Source organism: Piliocolobus tephrosceles, chromosome 1, assembly GCF_002776525.5.
Source record: "Piliocolobus tephrosceles isolate RC106 chromosome 1, ASM277652v3, whole genome shotgun sequence".
In the NCBI taxonomy this organism is placed as follows: domain Eukaryota; kingdom Metazoa; phylum Chordata; class Mammalia; order Primates; family Cercopithecidae; genus Piliocolobus; species Piliocolobus tephrosceles.
In genome coordinates this window covers 180,677,232-180,702,831 of record NC_045434.1, presented here as the reverse complement: position 1 = coordinate 180,702,831, position 25,600 = coordinate 180,677,232, and the positions used below count along the sequence as shown (strand labels likewise).

The 25,600-nt window shown below is 47.6% G+C and overlaps 1 protein-coding gene across 1 annotated transcript in view; it reads right to left on the bottom strand.

Annotated features, from left to right (window-relative positions):
* Positions 1–25,600, bottom strand: part of HIVEP3 (HIVEP zinc finger 3) — a 413,652-nt gene that overhangs the window by 181,134 nt on the left and 206,918 nt on the right. The window contains exon 3 of the mRNA XM_023221309.3: positions 15,538–15,617. The gene's annotated coding sequence lies outside the window, so the exon portion shown is untranslated. The remainder of the gene's footprint in view (positions 1–15,537; positions 15,618–25,600) is intronic.

The following is a 25,600-nucleotide window of genomic DNA, read 5'->3' as shown; positions in this document are numbered from 1 at the left end:
CTGTAGCACTTACAGTATCACAAACCTGATTTCTACCTTGAATTCTTTTTGGAACAGGGTCAGGATTTGAATAAATAAATATACTTGGGCCGGGTGCGGTGGCTCAAGCCTGTAATCCCAGGCCGAGACGGGCGGATCATGAGGTCAGGAGATCGAGACCATCCTGGCTAACACGGTGAAACCCCATCTCTACTAAAAAATACAAAAAACTAGCCGGGCGAGGTGGCGGGTGCCTGTAGTCCCAGCTGCTTGGGAGGCCGAGGCAGGAGAATGGCGTAAACCCGGGAGGCGGAGCTTGCAGTGAGCTGAGATCCAGCCACTGCACTCCAGCCCAGGGGACAGAGCGAGACTCCGTCTCAAAAAAAAGACTAAAATAATAATAATAATAATAATAATAAAATAAAAAAAATAAATATACTTGAACTTCTTTGTTTTCTGTCTGTTTCTTTTGCTGGATTGTAAGTTCCCTAAGGCACCTTCTGTGTGATACTCATCTTTGTAACTCTCAATAACCAGCACCAGGAACACCTGGGGTATGTGTAGCATGGTTCTCTCTCCAACCCGCCTCTCTGTCTTGCAAACTCTCTGTATCTCACGGGCTGGCGTGTGTTAGAACTGTGTGTAACAGTGGAAACAACAGGCACCAGTGGATCTGAAAACAAGCAAATGGACTGGCTTATCATGTGGGGGTTGTCTCATGTCTTGATGAATTCTGGGTTTATTTTTGGGTTCTAGACTGTGGTTTTTTGTTGTTTGTTTTGTTTTGGTTTTTGAGATGGAGTCTCACTCTGTCACCTAGCCTGGAGTGCAGTGGCGCCATCTCAGCCCACTACAACCTCTACCTCCTGGGTTCAGGAGATTCTTGTGCCTCAGCCTCCTGAGTAGCTGGGACTACAGGCACACACCACCACGCCAAGCTAATTTTTTTTGTATTTTTAGTAGAGATGTGGTTTCACCATGTTGGCCAGGCTGGTCTTGAATTCCTGGGCTCAAGTGATCCTCCCACCTTGGCCTCCCAAAGTGCTGGGATTACAGGCATGAGCCACCACATCCGGCCATAGACTGTATTTTCAAAGTCACCACTTAAGTAATCTCTTCCAGAACAATGGGCTAATGTTCAAGATACACAATGGGGAGAAAGCAAGGAGTAGGAATCCATCAAAAGCCCCATACAATTGTCTTCTTTTCTCTTTGACTTTGCCGTTGATGAGTTTACATGCCTGACCACTTCCAGGACATATCAAGCCTGGACACAACTGGATTGTGAGAGTGTGCTGTGTACTTCTAAGTACTGACTGGACCCATGCAAAAGCCTGGCCTCTTTTATGGGTCAAGGAATCCTGGTGAAGACAGTATCAAGTCTTCCAGGGGTGGGGATGGAGTATAAACAGACAGCAGTTCTGAGACCGCAGAACCCAGGAAACAGTTCTAGCTGCTACGAGTCTCTGGTTCTCATCTGTGAAAAGGGAGAATAAAATCCACCCTGCAGAGTTATCACAGGAGCAGCATGAGATTACAATATATAAACACAGGAGCGTGGTAAGAATGGATTCATTCACTCCACAAAAAACCATTTAGCATCTACTATGGACCAGGCCCTGTTCCAGGGACTGGGCACAGTATACAGATAGTGGCATGTGGGCTGGTCCTGAGTGCTATCAAGAAAGGCGAAGCAGAAAAAGGGAACAGAATGGGGGTGGTGGCAGTAGGAGGTGTTGCCTTGTTAAGTAGGGGACCAGAGAAGGCTTCACTGAGAAAGGGACATTTAAGTAAGGACCCAAATGAAGTGAGGGATGGACCATGTGCATATGCTTCCTAACAGAGGAAACAGTTAGTGCAAAGGCCCTGAGGCCAGAGTTTGTAGAACAGTACACAGTCCAGAGGATATGGGGGCAAGACAATCACTGGGGCTGTGAAGGCATTTATGCAACTTCTGAATTTCACTGAATTTCACTCAGAGATAGGAAGCTATGGGAAGTTTTCCAGCCAAGGTGACACATGCTGACTTTTAGAGCTAATCACTAAACTTTAGCTGCCCCTTCTCTTCAAAGCTTCATTAAATATCCAGACCTCTGCAACTCCAGTCTATGTGCCTCTCCTTTCTCAGATTTCTTCCTGCTTTCCACATCTCTCCAAACCAAGAGAGCCTCATCATGCTCTGCCACATGCAGGCTGGAAAGGGACCTCGCAGCAAGGCTGTGGTTGGGAAGGGAGAGAAACAGAGCAGTCTTAGGTAAGGGATCTTGCTCCCCGCCCTCTGTGCTCTGAGGGCCTCTGGACCTGGCTCAGCTGCAGCGAATGCACATACTTAGGTGCATGGTGATGCTGGGAGCAATGACAGAGTCCCCGGTGCCCCTTCACCATCTGAGAAAGCTCAGCGCAGAACTAGGGATTTCACTCCATGCTCCCTCACCCGACTTATCTACCAAAAGGTGAAATCATTTGTTTTAAAATAAAACAATTCCCATCTCTATCAGTGGTTTTTAACCTTTTTTGGGTCACCGGCTCCTTTGAGAATCTGTTGAAAGTTATGAGCTATCAGAAAATGAACATGAGATATGTACTCATTTTCCTATCATTTCAGGGGTTTCACAGATCCTTGAAAATTCAGTGAAGAAATGATTATCTAAGCCAACCCTTTCCCAGCCACAGCTCCAGATGAATGAATGAATGAATGAATGAATGAATGAATGAATGAACAAATAAATAAAGAGGCTGAGTGCAGATGGAGGAATGATGGGGATGAACAGAGCAGAAAGATGCATCTGCCTGTGGGCACCACAGTTCTTGTTGATGGTTCCTAATGCCTTCAAAGAAGCCAACTGGGAAGTGACATGGGGTCAGGGCATGCTTGACAGGTGACCTCCAGATAGCCGAGCCGATCTCCTTCAGTTCCTCTCATCTGACTCCTTCTGTTGCTCTCCTCTGACTCCTCTGGGTGGCTGTCTTCCTAAAAGGTATCAAAGCACACTTCCCTGCCTTTCTCAGGGTGTCCTGAACAAAACAGGACTCTTTTCCTGGATGGTATGGGGCAAGAGAACGAATATAAATTCAGATGTATAAAATGTAAGCAATCACTTTTTCTGGTCATATGGCTGACCTGGCTGAGGCCCAGAGGCCCCACATTGGTCCCTCCCCAGCTCTTTCTGGGATCCAGGTTTCTGGCCTCCCAGTTCATTTTAATTTTTGATACATCTCCAGGGAAGGTGGAATGAACACTTAACTCATTCTTAAAGTCACACCTCTCACCGTGAAACTTTTAACACAATCTCATTTTTTTCTAATCATTGTTCTACATCGTAACACAGGGAGACCTTAGGCAGACTGGGGTGGGTAGGAATCCATCCAAACACACAGTGGTCCTCAAAGAGAAGAGCCTCCAAGGCCCCAGTGATGTGGCTCCCCCATCTCTCCTCTGATCATTCTGCCTCCTCCTCGGCACCATGCTCCAGACATCCTGAGCTGCGAGTTCCCCACACGGACCTGTTTTTTTCCACCTCTGTTGCTTCATGTGTGCTGTGCTGGCCACCTGGAACACAGGCCACCACCTGCTAGTCTCACAAGAAAACTCTTACCTCTCTGCTCAAGCTCACCTCCCAACCTCCTCAGAGAGCCCATTTCCTTCCCCTGGGAATCCCATGTCCTCACCTTAACCTCAGCACTTAGGACGCTGTATTTTCAACATTTAAAAACAGTCTTTTTGGGAGAACAAAGTTACAGCTTAGAGAAAGACACTTACAAGTGTTTGCTTACCCATTCATTTAATGAACGGAGTCTTATTTATCTTTGTTTCCCCAGCAAACAGCACAAGGTACATATTGATGTTTCCGTAGGTATTTGCAAATAAATGTTTCCCTGGTAGAGTGGTTCTCTCTTTACCCTTCCAGCTGGATTGTCTGTTGTGACCTCAACCCCCTGCTGGTAGGGTCCCATCTTTCACTGGCCTCCCTCAGCCTCCACGGGGCACCTGTTAGAAATGCGTGCAAACCATGAGGGAACAGGCACCGAGGGGCTCTCTTGGGAGTGAACTCGCCAACTTAGTGTTTGGAGGTCGTGCCTCAAGCTATGGCTGCCCTGGTGAGTCTGTGCTTTCTGGGATCTGGGTGGGTAGGGTCACTGGCGGGGAAACCTCCTCCAGCAAGTTGTCATAGTAACCAGGACTTTCCGTTTCACGGGCGAGAGTCCCTGGGAGGAAAAACACACCAAGGGCTTGGGGGGAGTGGTAGAAAGCCATGAAAAGCCTTCTGACACTGTCCTCCCATACCCTTTGCTTTGCTTCCTACTGGTTTACATGCTCGAGGTAGAGGCCATTATGTGTGGGCATCTGAGTAGAAGCTGCTGAAAATAGCCGTCCGACTATTTCAGGGAGCAGCTGAATATGCATGAAGCTATTTTAGAAAAGATGTCCCTGGCCCAGCTAATCCAAACCCCATCCTTTCCCTTAGAAGTGCCAAGACAAGTTGAATGGGACCTTTCTTAGTCTTTCTCACTAGGGTGGGGGTGCTTCAGAAGCCGCAGAAACAACACCCTGGCTAATGTTGGCCCTGCAGCTTGTCGGCTCCGCCTCCCAGTCCCGTGGTGACAGAGGCTTCAAGCCAGACAGCTCAGCCCTCCAGGGTCCTCCAGGGCCTTGGCAGCCTTCAACAACTACTTTGCCACAATCTCATGTGTCTAGGTCTTTGGGAGTCTCAGATCTTAGATATTTCCACATGTTTGTTCATTTCTACATTCAATACACTTGTATTGCTGGATAACACGTGCGAGGATTGTGTTGGGTGCTGGGAATAAAAGGTTTCTGACACCAGCTTATGGCGGGGGAGCGTGGACAGGTGAGTAGAAAGACGATAACCATAAAGTTCCAAAACAGAGAGGAATCAGGTGTTGGGAGGTCAGGAGAAGGAACCCTTGCTTCTTCCTGATGGTCAGAGAAAGAAGATGGCGTTTGAGCTGAGCCTTGTCTGAGAGACATGGCTGGTTCAAGGGGCAGGGGATGGCTGGGTATGGCAGGGGCACCCTGGTGGGAGGGTGTGCCTGCAAAGAAGTGAGAAAGAAGGGCAGGAGACTGTGGGGACACTGAATGCTGGGCTAGCAATGCCTTCTCTGAGTCCTCAGGCTGGGATGGGGAGCACCCCGCTTCCACGAGCCTGAAGTGCCTGGTGCACCCTTGCCACTGCCTTCAACCTAGACCAGAAGTGCCTTGGGCCAGGAGCTTGGTCAGATCCTCCTGGGCATCTCCAGAGCCCTGTGCCAGGCTTGGGACTGAGCACACTTACATATTGTTGGCTGAAAGCATGGATTCTGGCCTGGCGCGGTGGCTCACACCTGTAATCCCAGGACTTTGGGAGGCCAAGGTGGATGGATCACCCAAGGTCGGGAGTTTGAGACCAGCCTGGCCAACATGGTGAAACCTTGTCTCTACTAAAAATACAAAAATTAGCCAGGTGTTGTGGCAGGCACCTGTAATCCCAGCTACTCAGGAGGCTGAGGCAGGAGAATCGCTTGAACCCAGGTGGAGGAGGTTGCAATGAGCTGAGATTGCTCCATTGCACTCCAGCCTGGGTGACAAGAGTGAAACTCCATCTCAAAAACAAAAACAACAAAAAAAGAAAGCATGGATTCTGGAGCCAGACTTCCCGGGTTCAAATCTGGACTCTGCCCCTTACTGGCTGTGACTTTGAGCAAGTTATCTGACCTCTCTTTGCCTCAACTATAAAATGGGGATAATAATACAGTCTACCTCGTGGAGTTTCTTGGTGAGAAGACTCCATTACATGAATATGTCGAGGGCTTAGAATTCTGTGTGGCACATAGCAAGCAATACATAAAAGTCTTAACTATATTATTCTAATGAGTATGGATTTTTATCTTGACAATGGAGTGCCATCAATAACAAGTTTTCTTTCTAGATTGAAAATAGCTTTATTGCTTTGACTGATCGTATTATATGTACCCACTGTAAAAAGTTAAAGCATTATCAGTATAAAGAAGAACAGAAAAAAATCTTAAATCCTGACTCACTACTGACATGACCGTGTGCTATGGCCTGAATGTATGTATCCCTCCAAAATTCATATGTTGAAATCCTGACCATCAAGGTGACAGTATTAGGAGGTGGGGACTTTGGGAGGTGATTAGGTTCTGGGGGCAGAATCTTCATGAATGGGATTAGTGCCCTTATAAAAGAGGCCAAAGAAAGCCCTCTCATCCCCTCTACCATTTGAGGACACAGCAAAAAGGTAACACCTATGAATCAGACAGTAGAGGCTCATCGGATCATGAATCTGCCTTGATCTTGAATTTCCCAGCCTTGAGAACTGTAAGAAATAGACTTCTGTTTTTCTAAGCCACTCAGTTTATGGTATTTTGTTATAGCAGCCTGAATGAATGAAGACACTATCTTTTTAGATATCGTCAATCCTCATTATTCATAGATTCTGTATTTGCAAATTTATCTGCTTGATCAAATTTATTTGTAACCTCCAAATCAATACTTACATTCATAGTCATTTGTGGATGTGCAGAGTGGTGAAGTTTTTTTTTTTTTTTGAGATGGAGTCTCACTCTGTCTGCAACCTCCACCTTCCAGGTTCAAGCGATTCTCCTGACTCCGCTTTTTGAGTAGCTGGGATTACAGGCCTGTGCCACCATGCCCAGCTAATTTTTGGAGTTTTAGTAGAGACAGGGTTTCACCATGTTGGCCAGGCTGGTCTTGAACTCCTGACCTTAAGCGATCCACCTGCCTCAGCCTCCCAAAGTGCTGGGATTACAGGCGCAAGCCACTGAGCCCAGCGTGGTGAAAATTTTGTGTTGCCTAACGTGTGTGTTCCTAGATGAGGCTGAATGAGGCGACCTTCTGCCTTCTAGTTTCAGATCCCATATGATAAACAAGTGTCCACAAAAAGGACACTATGAACAGTTTTCGCAGTTTTGCACTTTTTGTTTGGTGATTTTACTTTTTCAAATGGCCTCCAAATACAGAGCTGAAGTGCTTTCCAGTGTTCCCAAGCACAGGGGAGCTACTGCGCACCTTACAGAGGAAATGCCGTGTTAGGTAAGCTTTGTTCAGAGAGGAGTTATAGTGCTACTGGCCCTGAGTCCAATATTAATGAATCCATAATCTATGTTAAATAAGGTATGTTAAAACAGAAACACACATAAAACAAGGTTATATATTGATCAGCTGACAAAAACGTTGTCACCAGAGGCTCGCAGGAATCTCCTGCTGCAGTTCTCCTAGGAGCAACAGTTCAGTATTTGCTAATTCTGTTTATGAGGACTTTATAGAACATAACTACTGTGAATAACAAGAATCAATGACATCTTTCTAGATACATGGATGTATGTTTCTGTGCAATTTGGAATGGATGTCCCATACCCTTTTGATACTTTAAAAAATCATATGTTAATATGTCAAAGGCATGTTTCCATTTTCATAAATATGGGTCCTCAGAGGGCTGCATCACTGTGCACATTTCTGTGATGAATAACCAGGAGCTCCCTATTGATGGGCAATTTGGTTGCGTCCCATTATTTGCTATTACAAACAATACTATGATGAACATTCTTATTGGTAATAATAAAAGAGCTAGCATTTATTCAGCACTTAGTAGGGGCCCAACCCTCTGCTAAGAGTTTTATAAGTGTTATCTCATCTAAGCTTTGCCACAAGCCTATGAAAGTGGTATTACTATGCCCACTTTGCAGATGAGGACTTTGATGCTTAGAGATGTTAAGGAAATTTTCTAGGGCCAGGTGGCTTGAAACAAGGTCTTTCTGATCTCAGACTCAACAGTCTTATTCAATGCTCTGCTGCTTTCCTACACACATAATCCTGGGCACTCTAGGATACTTGTTTAGAAGTGAACTACTGAGTTGGAAGGTAGGGACATTTGAAAGTACTGACATATAAACTCCCCTCCAGAAAATGTGTATCGATTCGTGACCCACTAAACAGTGGTCCGGTGTTCCTGTTCCTCATTCTGCATTTCCCCAAGTATTTTCATTCTTTGAAACGGCCCCCGAAGGACACTTTGATTGTTTAATGTGCATCCTCTGCCCCTGGGTGATGACTCTTCACATGCTTTCTATGCTCTGTATTTTGTCGTTTGTGAATTGCTTGTTCATAGCTTCTGCCCATTTTTCCGCTGGCAATTTGTCTTTATCTAATACTTCGCTTACAAGAGCTCTTTGGGTATTAGTGCTGCTAACCTTTTACCCATCATGCCTATGTTGAAATACTTTTCTTAGTTTGTTATCATCCTTTAACCTGATTATGGTGGGGTGTTTGCCCATAGGGTTTTTAATTGTTTTCCTTCACAGTTTCTGGATTTGATATTACATGTAAAGAGGCATTCATCATTCTGGTATGACATAAACATTCCCTCGTTGTCTTTCTTTTAGTATCATTATGGTTTCATGTTTTTTAATCTCCTTGGAATTTATTTTGGTGTAGGAACTGAGGTAGGGAGTCAGTTGCATTCCCTTCCCTCCCTACAAATAGCTCGCTGGCTGTCTTTAGAACACATCAGCAATCACCTGCATTTTCATCTCTAATTCTTGATGCCATGCATTCACATACTAAGCCTCACGTACACTGATATCTACTTCTGGGCTCTCTGTTCCTTGAGCCACAGGTCTATCTCTGTACCAACACTGACTTTTTCTAGGCCATTCGTCCATGTTTATTTTTCCAGATATACTTCGTAACCATTTTATGAACAATTTTTTTGGGGGGATTTTGAGATTCAATTTTATTTATAGAACAATTTATAATACCTTCTTCAGTTGACTCTTCATAACCTTATGCTTTTATTTCTTTGAAGTCTTTTTCCCTCTATGCTTTCTAACTGCCTTATTTTGGTACCACCTTCTTGATGAAAGCTTTTCTACTCAGCCCTGCGGGAATCTTTTCTAATCTCTCCCCTCTCAGCACTCTGCCTTTTGTGTGCCCCACTCCACTTTTTTACCCAGAATTATAATTCCTGCTTAGACGGTGAGCCCCTTGAAGGCAAGGTCCTTGCATGGCCTATTTGTACATCCCCTACCACACCTGGCAGGTTGTCGGGGCTCTGGAGATATGTGCAGGGTGAATGAATGAATGAATGAACAAGTGAATGAAAGACATCCTCCTGCAAAGCTGATTGTGAAATGAAATGAATCAGTTACAAAAACCCTCTTTCATAGGCTTTCATTAGAAAACAAAAGATTTGTCCTTGGCTAAACCCCCAAGAACGTGTCAGAATGAGAGAAGTGGCTCACTACTAGACTGCGTGTCATGTGCAACATGCCCCAACACCTGTCTCCAGAGACTGCCACCCTCACCAAGCGGCAGAGCATTTCTCAGGCAGGCTCTCAGGCCCTAAAAGGCCTCCAGGAGAAGGAACATAATTATTCACCATGTGCCTGTCGCTGTGCTAGACTTTTACCAATAAGATACCACACCCTGAAAGTTGGGATCACTAGTCCCATTTTGCAAATGAGGAAACTGAGTCTCAGAGAGATGTAACCCTACCTAGTAAGTGGTAGGGGCAGCTGAAGCCAGGGCTGTGGGACTCTAAAAACCTTGCCTCTCCTATAATAACCTCCAGGCCACCAGAGTCTGGGAGGTTGAGGGGCTGTGGCCCAGAGGGGAATGCTGTACAGAGTCAAACAGCAAGTGTCCTGCTGTCACTAAACCAAGACAGTCCCTAGAAAACTTGTTTCCCCCAGAGCTGTATGATGCCACTTCCAGAAATCATTCCTAAAGAGCTTAAGTCAAAGAGCTACTGTCAGGCAGGGGGCACATCACACAGGCATTATTGTTACTGTGGGACTGGGGAGTGGAGGGATGGCGGAGGTGGAGGACTCGCCATGGAGGCAGGATGTTGGTCTCCAGTACGTATCTGGAGATGGCCCTCCAGAGTCCTCCCCCTTGCCTGCCCAGGGGGTTGCGGCTTTTAGACAGCCCTGCAGGCCCCTCCTAGGAGTGCTGCCAAGCAGCCACTTCCTTATCAGGCTGGTAGTGGCTGGGCAGGCCTCAGCTTATTTCTAAGCCTGGATTAGAGCTCAGGTTTCTCATGAAGGACCATGGGTTGGGGGCCAATACATTTACTGGACTTGACTCTGTGCCTGGCCCAGTGCAGGCCTCAGGGACATGGGGATGAGCAGCCTACGAGCCTCCTGCTTCGTGCAGCTCCATTCCGATCAGAAGGTAAATCACAAAGAAAACCCCCAACCCTGCCCAAGAGCCACAGTAGAGATCTCTGATGCTGAGGGTGCCCAGATTTGGGGGGTCAGCCCACTGCAGGCTGTGGAGGTTGGATGTCAGGTGGGGGCATACGGGCTTCATCCTGTGGGCAGAGGGAGATGTCCTACATTTTGAAGGAAGAGCCTGCCATGGTTAGATTTGTGCTTTAGAAACAGACCAACTAGGTATATTTGTTTTCAATAAATGTGAATTCTTTCTCAGGTGAAAATTAAAGTGTTTTCATTTTGGACAAATAATCCCAACATAAGGAATCACAGCAGATGGCTATGGCCCTGGATGAGCTGCTTACCTATGGTGCTGATGAACAGAAAGAGCCCTGGGCTTGGAGTGAGAGACCCACATCCACGGTCAAGTCCCTGCCACCATCTTGCTGTGTGACCTCCAGCAAATGACTTCCCCATCTCAACCTCGGTTTCCTCATCTGTCAAATGGGTATACTGCCACCTAATACACAGGGCTGTCTTCAGGACAAAATGGGGTATCAAATGACACTGGACATTTGTACCTACTTGACAAATGTGAGGCATCAGGGTGAGACACCTGAAGTTCAGCCCGCACCCCCGAGGGCATTTCAGATGCCCCACAGCCTGCAATGTCTCGGGAAGTCTCTCTCAGCTGTTCCAGCTCCAATCAAAGCCTGTCCTGTAAAAACATGACCCCATCCAAAGAAGCAATCTCCCATGTGTTTGGTGGGCCACCTGCCCACGGGGCGCAGCCTGCTGGGCCACAAACGTCAACAGCAGCCCCTTCCTGGTGGGAGAAGGAACAGGGAACTGGCTTGTTCTCTAAGAGCAGAGTGCTGGTGGGTCATGAGGAACATTTTAAGGTGGGACGCTTCTTCCTGCATCGTTGGCAGCTGTCTACGTAAGGCGCTCATTATGTGCAGGCCCCAAGGCCAGTGGGCCTGAGAGGCCAAGCTAAAATTAGTGTCAGATGTGCACCCGCCAGACACACTGAACATCCGAAGGTCAGATGCCTCCAAGCAGCCACCCGGGCAGGAGTGCGGCAGATGGGCACCAAACAGCTGTGGCAGCTGCTGCCTCTTGTTCCTCCCAGACACAGAGACCGACAGCCCTGTGCAGCAGCCTGGTTCAATAGCCCAGCTTGAGTTAAAAAATAAAATGTAGAGTATAATCCTAATTTAAAAAAAAATCTGTGTATGTGCATAGAAAAAGAGGTGGAAGAGGAATTTACTAAATAGCCCAGTCATGGATATGGAATAATAGTAAGTTTTTTTTCCTCTACTTTTCAAAATTTTCTCAATACATACGTATTACTTTTGTCATCAGAAGAATACACAATAAGACGCTACGTTATATATTCCCATGAAATATGTGCAATGATTAAATTGCATATGCTTATGACAGGTGGTATATGTGTGTGTGTGAATATATCTATATGGCTGGCTGGTGTTAAAGATCAGCATTTCCCAACTCCTCACCGTACAGAGGAGACGGAGGCCCCAGGAGCAAAGCAGGAAGCAGAGAGGCAGATTTTCACCGAAGCTGGTGTTGCACTGGAGTTTCCCCAAGCCTTGCCCCCCTTAATTCTGTAGTTAGTTTTATTCCCACTTAATGGAGATGGAAACTGAGGTACAGAGAAGTGAACTGATTCACTCAAAGATGACCAGTTCAGAAGCCACAGAGCCAAATCCCAACCCTAGCTTTCCACCCACAGCCCACCGAGCTTCAAGAAAGGAAGAGCCTTTGAAAAAAGAACAGAACAAAACAACAACAAAAATACCCTGCTCCTTGAAGTCTCAAACATTCAGAAAGCAACCTCTTAAGGGAGTGAGTTTTGAATTCTTTCCTGAGCCCCTCTAGGTGCAGGCCTTCCTTAGCTCTGGGCGGTCATGGTCATCTTCCCAGAGCTGCCCATGGGAACCTTTGAGACGACGGGTAACAAATCATGACGTGAGGGCACAAAGGGCACAGCAAATCCCAAGGTGGGACTGGCTGGCAGGTGCCAGGCCTTTGGGACAGGGGGAGGGGGAGGGAGTTGGCTGGAGAGGCTGCTGTCTAAACTCTCAGTCTTCCAGGGCTTCGGGAGGGGCAGCACCACACAGCAACGCCAGATGCCCTATCTGAGGCCTTTGCTCCAGTTCCTCCCTCTGCATGAGTGCCATCTCTATCCCCATATGCTGCCCTCAGTCTTCCAGGGCCCAGTTCATCCAGGCATTTGTGCATTCTTATTGGTGAACACATTTTAATTGAGGGCCTGCTAGGTGCTAGAGCAAAAGACATAGTATCAACCCTGTAGGTGCCTCTAGTGCTCAGAGAAAGGCTACCCAGGGTCATTCAAGCATAGACTCTGGGGCCAGACTGTCTAGCCTCACCCTGGCTAAGCCACTTCATAGCCCTGTGCATTTGGGCCAGTCACAGTCTCTCTGTGCATCAGTTGTCATCTGTAAAAGAGGATGAAAACAGCACCTGCCTTATAGACTAGTGCAGGTGGAGTGTACATCTGTGTAAAGCTCTTAGAGAACAGTGCCTGGCATGTAGTAAGTGCTCAATAAACCTCAGTTGCTAGAAACATTCTCATTACCCTCTGGTGCAGATTCCCTCCTTATGATGCCCACCCTGCTTTTCTCCTCTGGCTGCTACCTCCTCTACGGTCCCATAGCGCTTTGAACACCCCTCCATGAGAGCACTGATGAGCATGCAGTGCAGGTGTCTGAGGCCCTGTTCCCTCCTTGTCTCCACCTGGGTAGGGACTGAGTTTATTCATCTCTATCCCAGCACCCAGCACAGATGTTATAACATCACCAGGATTATGTCAGCATTTGCAGCTAATGTGTGCCCTCAACTCCAATCGAGAAAAGTCTTAAGAGGCATTAGAGGTTGCCTATCTGGTCTTATCATGCAGCTCATCCATGTTGCCCTTGAACTGTGGGGCCTGACCCTGGGTGTGACCTTCCCGATGAGAACCAAGTTGATGAGGTGGGCTGTGTGCTCCGCTTCCATGAATGCTTCTCTGTGACGGGGAGTTCTGCTGGGCAGGATACTGAAAACACCAACTGCTGACACCCCAACACACCCTGGTATTTCCCATGCCATGCCTTTCTCCACTGGGGCCCCATGCCCTCCCCCTGCTGATCTGAGAACTCCCATGGATCCTTTGGGTGCCAGTGCTCCTCGCTCCACCCCCACAATGCTTCTTCTAGCCACAGCCCGCACCAAATGTAGCTCCCTCTCTCCTGGGCTTCTCTTGTTTCTGCCCTGGGCCTGTGGGGCTGCTCCTGCTGTGTGTGTGGCTATTCCTCTGTCTATGTGTCCCTTCTGGAGAAGGCGCAAACTTGCTCTTGTTTGGGCCCCCAGCGTCCACCAATGCCAGGATCAGGAAAGCTCTGCTGAGTGCACTTTTCAAAGGAAAGTCAAGCCCATTGGCCTGATCTCCTGTTAAGGCACGCATGCTGACTGCTCACACGACCTTCTGAACCCAAAACTCACAGGTGGCTCTAGGCCAGCCCTGCCCATCAGCTGCCACTCACTGCATCGCAGGGCTGAGTTGGCAGGGGAGCCCTGAAAGTAAGTGCTGACCACGTGGTGCGCACCGTGCTGGCTTCTCACTCGAGCTCTTGCATTTGACTCTGGTACCACCACAGGAGGTGGGTATTCTATACAGAGAGGCCCTCCTGAGGCTCTGACGGTTCCACTGCTCCTCAAAGGAGGCGTGGGGTAGGGTTGCAGCAAGGCTCTCTTTGGCCCCAGAACCTACTCTTCCTACACTCCTGTGAGACAACCGGTGTGAAAGTGCTCTGAGTTCTACCAAGAGAGGAAACTGTAAAACCATAGAATTGCCAGCTATTACCCACCACACAGAAATACTCTAGGACAACCTTGCTATCAAAAGAAGGCTTTAGGGGCCTTCGGAACAGCATTGAATTCTTACGAAATTGCTGCCCAGGGGGCCTATTGTCCTTCAGGGGCAGGAAAGGAGGAAAGTGAGTGGGAGCTGGAAGAGCCCAAGAGAAGCAGTCCTGTGGCCGGAGTGGCAGCCCAACTCAGGATGGGGCCCCAGGGACCTGAAAGGATGCAGAGGGATGCTGGAGTCTGTGAGAGCCGAGGTCACAGACACTTCAGCACAGGGTGTTCTGCCCTGGGCCCCTGTTGATGTTCTGTAGGTTCTGACATGTGCACCTCCTCTCATCTCAGCCTCCCCACCACCTTCCTCCCCTCCCTCCCACACCCTGCTAAGGGCCTCTCTCAGAACCACAGGGCTGACTGTCTCCCTTCCCTGCTTGTGTAGGACCCAGTCCAAGCTCCTGGGTGACTTTCAGAGTCCTGCTGCTCTCTTGGCCTCACTCCCACCCTCCTCCTCTTGGGCCCTGCATCCCAACGACTCCACTGCTCCACTTGCTGTTCCTTCGGCTTAGAATGCTCTTCTTCCATTTTTCACCTGCTGAACTTCTATTCATCCTTTAAAGTCCAGTTCAAGTGTCACCTTCAAATGGTCTTCCTTGAACTACCCCTACAACCAAACCCTGAAAGAATAGAGCCCCCCTGCCTTCACAGGTTTTGCTGTTCTGTGGCTATTTGCACGTCGATCTCCTCCACTGGAGCAGAAGCTTCTTGAGGACAATGCCATGTATTTGTTCATCTCTGTGCCTCAGTGCCCAGCACAGAGGATAGAGCACAACAGGCAATAAATGATGTCCTGATGACGAGGTCATAAGAGGGCAGGCATGGGGCTGGTGATTGCATCTGAGTTTGACTTCCAGCAGTGTTTACTAGGAGGAATACAGGCCCCTCCCCAAAATGCATACATACACATATATGGTGAACACACAGCCCAGTCCAGGATCTCTGTGGCTGTAAAGTCCATGGAACAATCAAACAGAAGACTGAGTTCTAAGGATGTGGTACACAGCTGCAGTGTCAGCCCTACTGTCCTCCCCAGAGCCCATGGCCTTGGCCTGAGCCCTGCTGGGTCCACCGAGTCCCACTCCCTCACTTTGCAGACAAGGGAACAGAGACCCAGAAAGGAGGCACTTGCATGAGATTTTCCTGAGCAATAAAGGCAGGCCTGGGGTCAGAAGCATTTCCCCTGGCTCCCGGCCCAGGACTCTCCCATCACCATATGCTGCCATTTGCAGAAATGCCAGCTGCAGAACTTGGGACATTTGGGTGGCTTTTTCCTGAAGTCTCGGTAGCATGTGGGGCTCCATTCTCCTGCCTGAGGCTAAGGTCATTCCTGTCTACCTCTTGGCCTCAAAACACAGCCCAGTGGCCTTTGGGCTATGTGAAATTGCCTTGTGTCCTGTGGTGTGATGAGGGATGGGGAGGGCTCACCTGCCAAATGCCAGCCGTGGTCTCATGGTCGAGATGTGTCAGAGATTTCTAGAGCTTGGAGAGCTGTGTTGGAGGGAGGCCTGTGGGAAGTAGAGAAAGTGAGAATATTATGCCACCGCCATCTGTCAACTTTCTTCTGAGTTTGAAAAATGCATCCAAAAATGGAGAGCACAGCCTTGCTGAAAGCAAGGCCCCAGCCACCACCCCTTCTCCAACATGGTTATGACAAGGTCAAGATCAGGTCCCTGGGGATGAAACCACAGTCTCAAAATCCCAGTACAGAGCTGAAAGTCACAAGTTGTCTGCCCCTGGGAACCCCACAGTTATGCTGGTCCTGTGTTCAGGCCTGAGGCTGGAGGAACTCCCACTTTCAAACACTCATCGGGGAAAACACCCTTTGTGGGTTCCCTAAGCGCTGTTCATTGTCATTCACTCATTCTTGCTTTCATTATTCATTCATTCATGCAAGCATTCAACAGCCATTTGGGAAGGTTGTTAGATGCTGGCTTCAGGTCCTCATAGAGATGAAGTCTCTGAGTGTAACAGCCTAGATCCAGTAAGAAAGGTGGGTGTAGACCCAGGACAAATGCCACAGGCTGGTGGGTTGCCTCCCTTCTTCAAGTGACCTCTGTGCCAGGTGCTGGGCAAAGCACTTTGGTTAAGCCATGCAGGATGGCAGAATGTTCCTACCATTTTCGGCACAAGGATCTCTCTTTGTATGAAAGTATTTCTCCAAACTCCTCCCGATGGTAACTGTATACCTATTATCTTCTCATTGAGAAAATAAACAATACAAAAGTTACAATGAACTAATGCTTTGCAATTAACTTGTATTTTAGTAATTATAGCACCACTACATATGTTTAAATTACAGTTGGACACATACTCATTTGAGACATGTTATTTATGTCTTCTGGGCTTAAGGCTTTGAGCCCTTGGGGATCCATTCATTCAATATTCATTCATTCAACAGACATTTATGGAGCATCTCTGAGATGCCCAGCCCGCTGGTTCAAAGGTTAGGGATCCTGGTTCAGGAAGGAGCTGCAGCTCTGCAGTGAGGTACACTTAAGCTTAAGCCCAGGTAACACTGGATGTGTGCCCTTAGGGAGGCCATCTGGTCTTCCTCCAGCTCTGAGTCCTCAAGAGCAAGATGCAGATGCAACTGACATTGGAAAGTTGTTATGAGGGGTAAATGAGATAGTAGAAAGCACCCAGGTAAGAGCCTGGCACAAAGCAGAAGCTTAACAAATGGGCACCCAAGGATTATCATCATCCCCATCAACATCAACGTCATTACTATCAACAACAGCAGTAGCACCACCACCACCATCTTGCTTTCCTTCTCTTCCTGAACCTTCAGAAGCCTTTCCTTGTCCCTCTACTAGGGTATACAGCAGTTTCTACCTTATAATAGAGTTATTTGTATCCACATTTATAATACCTTATAATAGAGTTATTTGTATCCACATTTATAATACCTTATAATAGAGTTATTTGTATCCACATTTTCTTTCTTTGGTTCATGCCCAGCTCTGCAATTTTGGAGTTGTGTGAACTTAGGTAAGTTATTTAACCTCTCTGAATTTGTTTCTCCATATGTAAAACGGGAGCTGTATTTTTAGTAATTCATTGAATTGTAATGACTAAATGAACTGATGTACATAAAACCTCAATACAACATCTGTCATGTAGAAAATGCTCAGATATTACAGGTTATTATTGTTCATGTTATTGTTATTATTATTACCATTATTATTAATACAATTTCTCCTCCTGGCCTGTGAGCCCCCAGGGGCATAGTCCATTGAAAATTCATTTCTGTCTCCCCGCAGAGTCTAGCACAAGGCCGGTCTCCCAGCAGACATTAATAAATGTTTGCTAAAACAGTTTTGGAGGTTCACACAAATCAAGTGCAAAATAACTCAAGGGGCATGGTCAAGGGTAAAGAGCCTTGTTAGGTCCCTGAAAAACCCCAACAGATGTCCTGAAGGGAGCTCTTTGTCACCCATGGAGCCAAGCTGCAGGACTCCTAGGACCATTCATTCATTCATTCATTCACTTATTCATCACACTGACACCCAATTTTCACTTTGAATAACAAACCCTTGCCCAGTGCTTTTTCCTGTTGTGAAATCTTGTTTCCATCTGCCACCTCATTTAGTCTCCATGAAAATTTTGGTAAGAAGATGGAATAGGTACATTACTGACAATCCATTCTGTAAATAGATGAAGGCCCAGAGAGGTGACAAGGCTTGACAAAGGACATTCAGCTGTCAAGGCCACAGTGGGAAATGGACCAAGGTTCTGCTCATGATCTTGACTCCTTCCTGTTGGCCCTGTTGATGTCAAGCACTTTACAAATCCAGGATCATTCATTCTTGATTCTCATTGTCCAGTTTGCTTCTCAGCAAACAAAACTGAATTAAATTTTTGTGTGTGTTATTTTAACATGACTGTTGGCAAAGAAAGACTCTAAGTTCCAGAGGGCAGAGACAATGAGAGCCCCAACAGTGTGGGGGCAGGTAAATGTATGAACTCTGATCCCAGGCTGCATGCGTCCGAATCCTGATTCCGATACTTAATAGCTGTGGGACCTTGGGCAAATTACTTAACATCTCTGTGCTTCAATTTCTTCCTCGATAAAGAAAGGATAATAGCTATCTATAGGGTTGTTGTGAGGATTAAGTGATCTAATCCATGTACAATGCCTACAACAGTGCCTGGTGCATAGTTAAGGGTTAGTTGTAATTATTATTCGTGATGTATCTCCAGCACCTAGCATAAGACCCAGCACATAAAAAATCCCTAATAAACATTTATTGGATTGTTGAATGGATAAAATACTTTCTGCAAAGAAGTAAATATCTATGCTTTAAGTATTATTAAATATCTATGCTTAAGTATTATTAGGCAAGGCAAAAGAATAGCTGAAGCTCTGGCCCCAAAGAAACTGGAGTCCCCCAGTTCCTTGCTCACAGATCCAGGCGGGAGGAGATTCGTGATTTCAGGATTCAAAGGCCTGTCCACCAACTGGCAGTAAATGTGACTCATGGTTAGAAACACAGGTTTTAGAGTCAGACACTCAAATTCAAGTCCTCACTCTTGCTCTGTCACTCACTGGTTGTATACTTACCTCCTGTACTTGCCTCAGTATCCTCATCTGTAAAACAGGAATACTCACACCTACCTTGAAGGGATGTTGGGTGGATTAAATGTCATATGCAGGAGGTGAAGCTTCCTGCACCTGGGCCCAGTCCACAGCCACAGGAACAATGAGCTTATAGGATCAACAGCAGCTCATCCTATGGGCCAACTCATTCTGTGCTAAGCATTGCTTCTACGGCTCTCTCCCTGTCAGGGGCTTTGGGGGCCTTCACCAGGGGTGGACTCATTTGTACAGCCCAGGCTCCACCTTCTAGGCCAAAAGGCTGCTATGAAAAGGCAAATTCTCTATTTGGCTTCAGCATGAACTGGGCTCTGTGGAGGCGAGACAGCTGCTTAGGAAATGGGCTCCTGGGAAAGGTGGTCTCCAGAGAATCAGCTTAGAAGAGTTCCTTGCAAGCGCCAGTGCCAGCAACTAGCAGCCTGCATGCAGCTGCCTCTGAGTCAGTCCCAGTCCCTGTGGTGGCTACAGACCCTTCCTTTAGTCTGTTTCCCCCACTAAGATCCCAAGGCTGGCAGCTTGTCCTGCCTATGGGAAGGAGTTAACATCCATTGAGCCAGAAGCGAATTCTTTGCCTTGTTTAGACTTCACAATGAGCCTGTGGTGAGCACTTGAATCTTGCCACACACCAGCCATGAGACCCTGGGCAAACCATTCAGCTGCCCATGTCTGTTTCCTTATATGTGAGCACATGTCAATATCCTTGTTCATCAGACCCATTTTGCAGAAAAGGAAGCTGAACCATACAGAGGGAAAGGCATTGTGAAGACCATAGAACTAATAAATGACAAAGCTGGAGTTGTTTGACTTCAAAGTTCCATGCATTCATTCATCCATCAATTACTATTTTAGAGCCTACCATGTGGCGGGCACTGGATTCATAGACTCTTTTTAAAAATATTCATATTATCAATTTCCCACTGCTCCTAAGATACTAGTATGCAAGGTAATTCAATTTAACAAAGACACGTCAAGTCCTTCTACGTGCCCAGGCACTGTGTGAGGTTCTGGTATAAAGGATCACATTGAACCCTCATGACAATTCTGTGCAGTTGACCTTTTTAATGCCCTTTACAGATGACAAAATGGGCAATTCAAAGAGGCAAGAGAACGTGTCCAGGCTCACTCATGCAGCCTGGATGGACGCCTATGCCCATCTGATGCCAAAACTCACTTTCTTCCCTTCCCACCATGTTGTTTCCTTCTCTCCAAGATGCTCTCATCTCCCCACCCTGGCCTGGCCCATAATGATGCAGCCTCTGGAAGTTCCCTCAGTACCCCTGGCAGAGGGTGTTCTCCGTCCAGCAGAGAAGGACAGCTGTCAGCCCTACCAGCCTGTGCCGTCCACACTGGATCTTCAGGACTCTGCCTCTCCCTGGCTCCTTCCACTCCCTGAATTTGACCCCAGCATGACAGACCTATAAAACCCAGAAACTTGTTTGCTTGTATCTTACCTACTTCCAAAAAGGATGTGAGGAAGATTAAGGAATAAAAGTGCAGACCGAGGCTCAAAACACTGGACAAAAGCAAAAGCAGATGTAAAGGAGCAGGGGGTGCTGGAAGCAAATGTTTTGAAGAACACTGTCTGGCGCTCACAGGGTGTGAGGAAATGGGTGCTCTCACATCACTGCTGGTAGTGAAAACAGACAGAGTGCGTTTGAAAGGCAGCGTCAGAGTGTGCATCAAGAACTTTGCCTCACAAATATCCACACTTCTGGGCGTCGTCATCCCAATTCCCAGGAAGACAGTCTAAGAAAAAAATTCTAAGCAAGTTCCATGCGGTCTTACTTCTAATACTGAGACATTGAATACCGACAACAAACTAAGTGCTAACACAAGGAAAGGGCTAACACACCACTGAAAACTAGGGTACAGCTGTATCAGGGGTTGACAGCCTGTAGGACAAATCCAATTGCTAGCCTGTTTTTGTAAATAAAGTTTTATTGGGACACAACCATGCAAACACATGGAAAGGGTGAACCTACTGTTGAAAACTAGGGTACAGCTGTATCAGAGGTTGACAGCCTACAGGACAAATCAGGGTACATGTGCAAGTTTGTTACATGGGTATATTTTGTGATACTGAGGTTTGGGCTTCAAATGATCTCATTGCCCAAGTAGTGAACATAGTACACTACAGGTAGTTTTTCAACCCTTTCCCCCTTTCCTCCCTGTCCCCTTTTAGGATCCCCGGTGTTTATTGTTCTTATTGTTGTGTCCGAATACATGTGTTTTATTTTTATTTATTTACTTATTTTTTTTTTGAGATGGAGTCTCACTCTATTGCCCAAGCTGAAGTGCGATCTCAGCTTACTACAACCTCCACCTCCCAGTTCAAGAAATTTTCCTGCCTCAGCCTCCCTAGTAGCTGGGATTACAGGTGTACGCCACCACACCTGGCTAATTTTTGTATTTTTAGTAGAGGAGGGGTTTCAGCATGTTGGCCAGGCTGGCCTTGAACTCCTGACCTCAGGTGATCCTCCCACCTCCACCTTCCAAAGTGCTGGGATTACAGGCATGGGCCACCGTGCCAGGCTGGAATACATGTATTTTAAAAAGAGAGATGCCTAGCTGAATATGCTCTGGACATATTAGTGGCCACAGTAAAGAGGAAAGATGAGTTTTAATTGTCTGGCAGTAGGAGGGGACCAGGAAGCTAGGAAAGTCAAACTCTCCTGGCCCAGATTTTGGAGAGGAATTAGTCACCAGGGTCTTTGTTTCAAGGAGTTTCTGAGCAACACAATGGACAACTTTCTCTACTGTTCTGCAGATGTGCTGAGGTGTTGCCCACAGAGACAGCAAGTCCTGGTTATTGGTTCTCTAACAATGTCAAAGAAAGAATGTTAAGCTGTATGGTTCTGTAAAGGCAATTCTCTTAGTGGCCAGGGTGACATAGGAGCTCAGTTCAAGGAAAATATTGCAGAATCGTGTAGAAAAAAGCATCAATGTACCTAGCTGACCAGTGAATTTTAGCCAGAGAATCTTTTCTTAGAAAATAACTCTTAAATTGCAGATCAGTGTGTAAGACAGATAAAGACAGGGTGCTCTGGTGGAAGCTGAGCTGGATATATTTCAGTCTGTTCCCCTCAGCTCCCCTGGGGCTGCCCCTTGAAGGGGTTCTGCAGGACCTCTGGGGCTTCTTGGAGCCCAGCTGGTTAACTGCTATATTAGACCATCCCCAGGGCACCTGCTGCATCCCTGGTCTTTTGCCAAGTCGAGGGCACTGGCAGGAGAAGCAAAGGATACTCTGCTACCCACAGAAGGCAGAGCCATGTCCTCTAGAAATCAGAACTACCACGAGGGCAATGACAAGATTTCGTTGTGAAAATTAAAAAGTGCAACTTATGATTATGCTTCCATGGAGGGCCTTGGGTGGGGCAAGAAAGGACTTACCCTCTCTCAGATGGCAGTTCTGGAGCAGTTTCAAAGGCTCTTAAAGGGCCAAGGCTGAGGCTCAAGTCCTGGTACTAGGACAGGTGAGGAGGGTCTCTGGTGGGTGGATACACCTAGAGGACAAATATGTGAGCCAAGGTCTTGGATCCATTTTCATTCCAAGAGGGAAGAACAAGAAGCCTATTGGGAGCGGGGTGCAGATGGTACAGTGAAGTCACTAACAGGGGGATCTGGGGTCAGACTTGAATCCTGCTCTTCTACTTATTAGCTGTGACTCTGAGAAAGTTACTGACTCTTTCTAAACCTCAGTTTCCTCATCTGTAGAAAAGGAAAATGATAGCCATATATGATAGAGTTGCTGGAAGACTAAAATGATTTACTGCATGCCAAGTGCTTAGCACCTTACCTGCCCTAATGAATATATGCTCATAATGGTTTGCTATCTGCAGCAATAGACCTGGCCAAGCCGAACCCTGGCCTGTCGGGGTCAGTAAGCCTGGGGTTTCACCTTCAATTCACGCAGCCTTGAAGAAAGATTCAGGGATGTTCTGGGGCTGAAACCAGTTTCCTGTAGCTGATGAACAGAAGACTTGTTAGAATTTCTAGAGTGACTGGGAGATGCCAGGAGGGGCCATCCCCCAGGTGAGTGCACAGGGAGCCTCTAGAAGGATTCGATAGAATCCTCTACCCTATCAGGGTGACATTAGGGAGGGACTACCTTTGTGGGGACCTGAGAGAGTGCTCATGTGCCTCCCGCTCTGAGTGGCCAGCCCCATGCCGTTGAGATTGTGCACTGTTTACCTCCACATGGGAAGGCATGCCAGGCAATCTCTACTGTGTCTCTGGGTCAAGCACCATGTGCTACTGTGGTGGGCATTTGTTGACTTTTGCCCACTCAGCACCCCTTTCCCCACTTTGGCAATAGCATTCTGATTTAATTCGGGGAAATCAGTTCTCCTGGTGTTGTAGACAGTGAATCAGGGCTTCCTGCTTTCTCACAACCAAGGGGAGGGCATGAGCCTGAGCCAGGCATCTCAGATGCTCTTTACCAGGCCCCGACTCTGCGAGCTCATTCTTCCATCTCTGTGGCCATGACAAGACCACTTCTGATTAGCTTCTGTTTTCTGGTCCCTGGAGGGGCCCTGGATCCTTTTCTGAGTCTGCTTCTTCAGCCTTCCTGTCAATTCTGTAATATTCTCATTATCCTTCTGATATATTCTCTCTTTGCTTAAGTTATCTCAAGTCAGCGTATGTTGCTTACACTGAAGAGCCCTAATGGATTCCGAGAGGAGTAAGTCAAATTGTTTCCTTTGGCACGAAGGGCTATGACCAGGAGCTCTGGCACCAAAACTGCAAATAAGAAAACTTCCAGTTAAGTACTAGAAGCAACCCAGTAGCCACGTCACCCCCATGTCTTCTCTGCTGTCGGAGGCTGCTTTTCTTGGGGTGAGCTCAGAACTGAATGAAACTCCATTCCATTTTCCAGTGACTGGCTCATATGACTCAGTTTTGGCCAGCGGGGTCAATTGCTTCCATTTTCGAGTTAAGGGAAGCCTTTCTCAGGGGTTCTGGGAAAGAATTTCTTTGCTAATAAAAAGAGAATCTGGGGAAGATGTTCCTCTTCTGCACCTTCCACCACCATGTGGCATATGGCCCTGGACTGTGCCAGCCACCCATGGCCTTGGGTGATGACACTGCAGCTATGGAGGTGAGGCTGGCCAAGGGGGAAGCTGGAATGTGCCTGGATCCTGGATGTCTGGGCTGTAGGTTTTTCAGCTTTTGAACCATCCCCACCTCCACCTTCTGGAGTCAAACTCCTATTGTGTAAGCCCCTTGTAGTTAGCTTTCTGTTACCTGCAACCCAAAGCCTCCTAATACCCAACCAGAGCTTTGAACCTGGGAATGGGCACCCCAGCAGCAGGCTAGGATAGCTGCATCTGGGTCATGTCAGGTGGAAGCCCAGAGAAAGTAGCATCCAGTGAGTGGGGCAGGCCTCTGGTGGGTCCGAGCAAGGCTATTCACAGGTAGGACAGAGGTAGCCTCCAGGCAGTAGCCATCTCTGAGACCAGAAGAAAGGCAGTGTCATTTCCTGACAATCTTCCTTGTTTAGGGCAGGAACCCAGCCTGTAGCTTGAGGACATGGAGAACAGAACCCAGCCCCAAGTGGGGTTTGGGTGGAATGGTGATCACCAGTCAGGGGCTCACTGAGGACTGGAGTTCATGTGGGGCTCTGGCTTTGCAGATAATTGGGGACTTAGGCCAGGAAATTGAGGCAGAAAGTGGCAAATCCAGTTATGCCGAGTCATTGACATGGCAAAGTTTAGGCGAGGGTGCAGCTCAGTAACCCCCGCCCTCCACCGCCATCCATAGGAATGCCAGATGCAGAGTTCAGGGCAATCGGGCCAATGGCAGCCTCTGCTGGCCCACTGGGAACTAAGATTCTGCTGGCTTTAGCCAGGTTCAGCTCAGGTGATGAATAGGCACTTTGGAGGGACGTGTCTGGAGTCAGGCAGGGGGAGGTAGGGACTTTTGGTTAAGAACCCACTTCCACCAGGAGCTGAGAAAGCCCTAGGGCAGTTTCCAGCTGTGCCAATCTGAGTCAACATGCAAGCAACCCTAATGCCTGAAGAGAGCTCTACTCAAGTTCAAGGTGGTAACAGCTGGACCAACACTCTGCCCTCCATCCCATTCTTCATGCATCAGCCAGGGGATTGGTCAATTCCTCCTGCTGCATTTCTCATCTGCGCACTCTGCCTTTTCAGAGCTCCCATCTCCCCTCTCCTAGCATGAGCAAAACCCGAAAATAGTCCCTTGGGGTCATTTTCAGGGCTGGAAAGATTCTAAAAGTGTACCCTCTTCATGTGACCAAAAGGAAAACAGAAGCACAGAGAAGAGCAAGGGTGTTCTGTCATCCTGCTGCGTGACCCAGGGCAGCCAACACCATCTCTAAGGTCGCACCAGCTCTGACATCCCATGGCTCTGCTTCAAAAAGACAAGCACATGTAAAATGGTCAATGAATTCTTCAGAGCCTTATGGAATGGCTCTAACTCTAAGCCCTCCGTGAGGGTCTGACTCTCTTCTGCCCCATCTCTTCTCTTCCAATGGCTGGTCCCCCGCGCCAACCGGCCAGCGAAGTCCTACCCCTTGCTCTCAGTCCAGTCCTCCCTCTCACAATGAGGGGCATCTAAAGAGCCCCCACCCAGGCTTCCCTGCCCTAATATTGTGTCCTGTGCCTGGAAACTATGTGCCTGTCCCATTCCCAAGGCCAAGCACCCACCTTATTCCTGGGCACTGGTGCTCTGCCCTGCCGTGCGTGGCCTCATACCCCAAGCCTGACTCCCCAGTTCCTGTGGCTGTGCAGCAGTGGTCACCACAGGATGGCAGCTGATCATAGCTTCTTAAGAACCTGCTTCCGGCCAGGTTCTCAGCTAAGAATTTGACATGGATTACTTTACTGACTCCCCAGAGAGGGCTTTAGCATGTAGTCACCATCGCTACTCTCA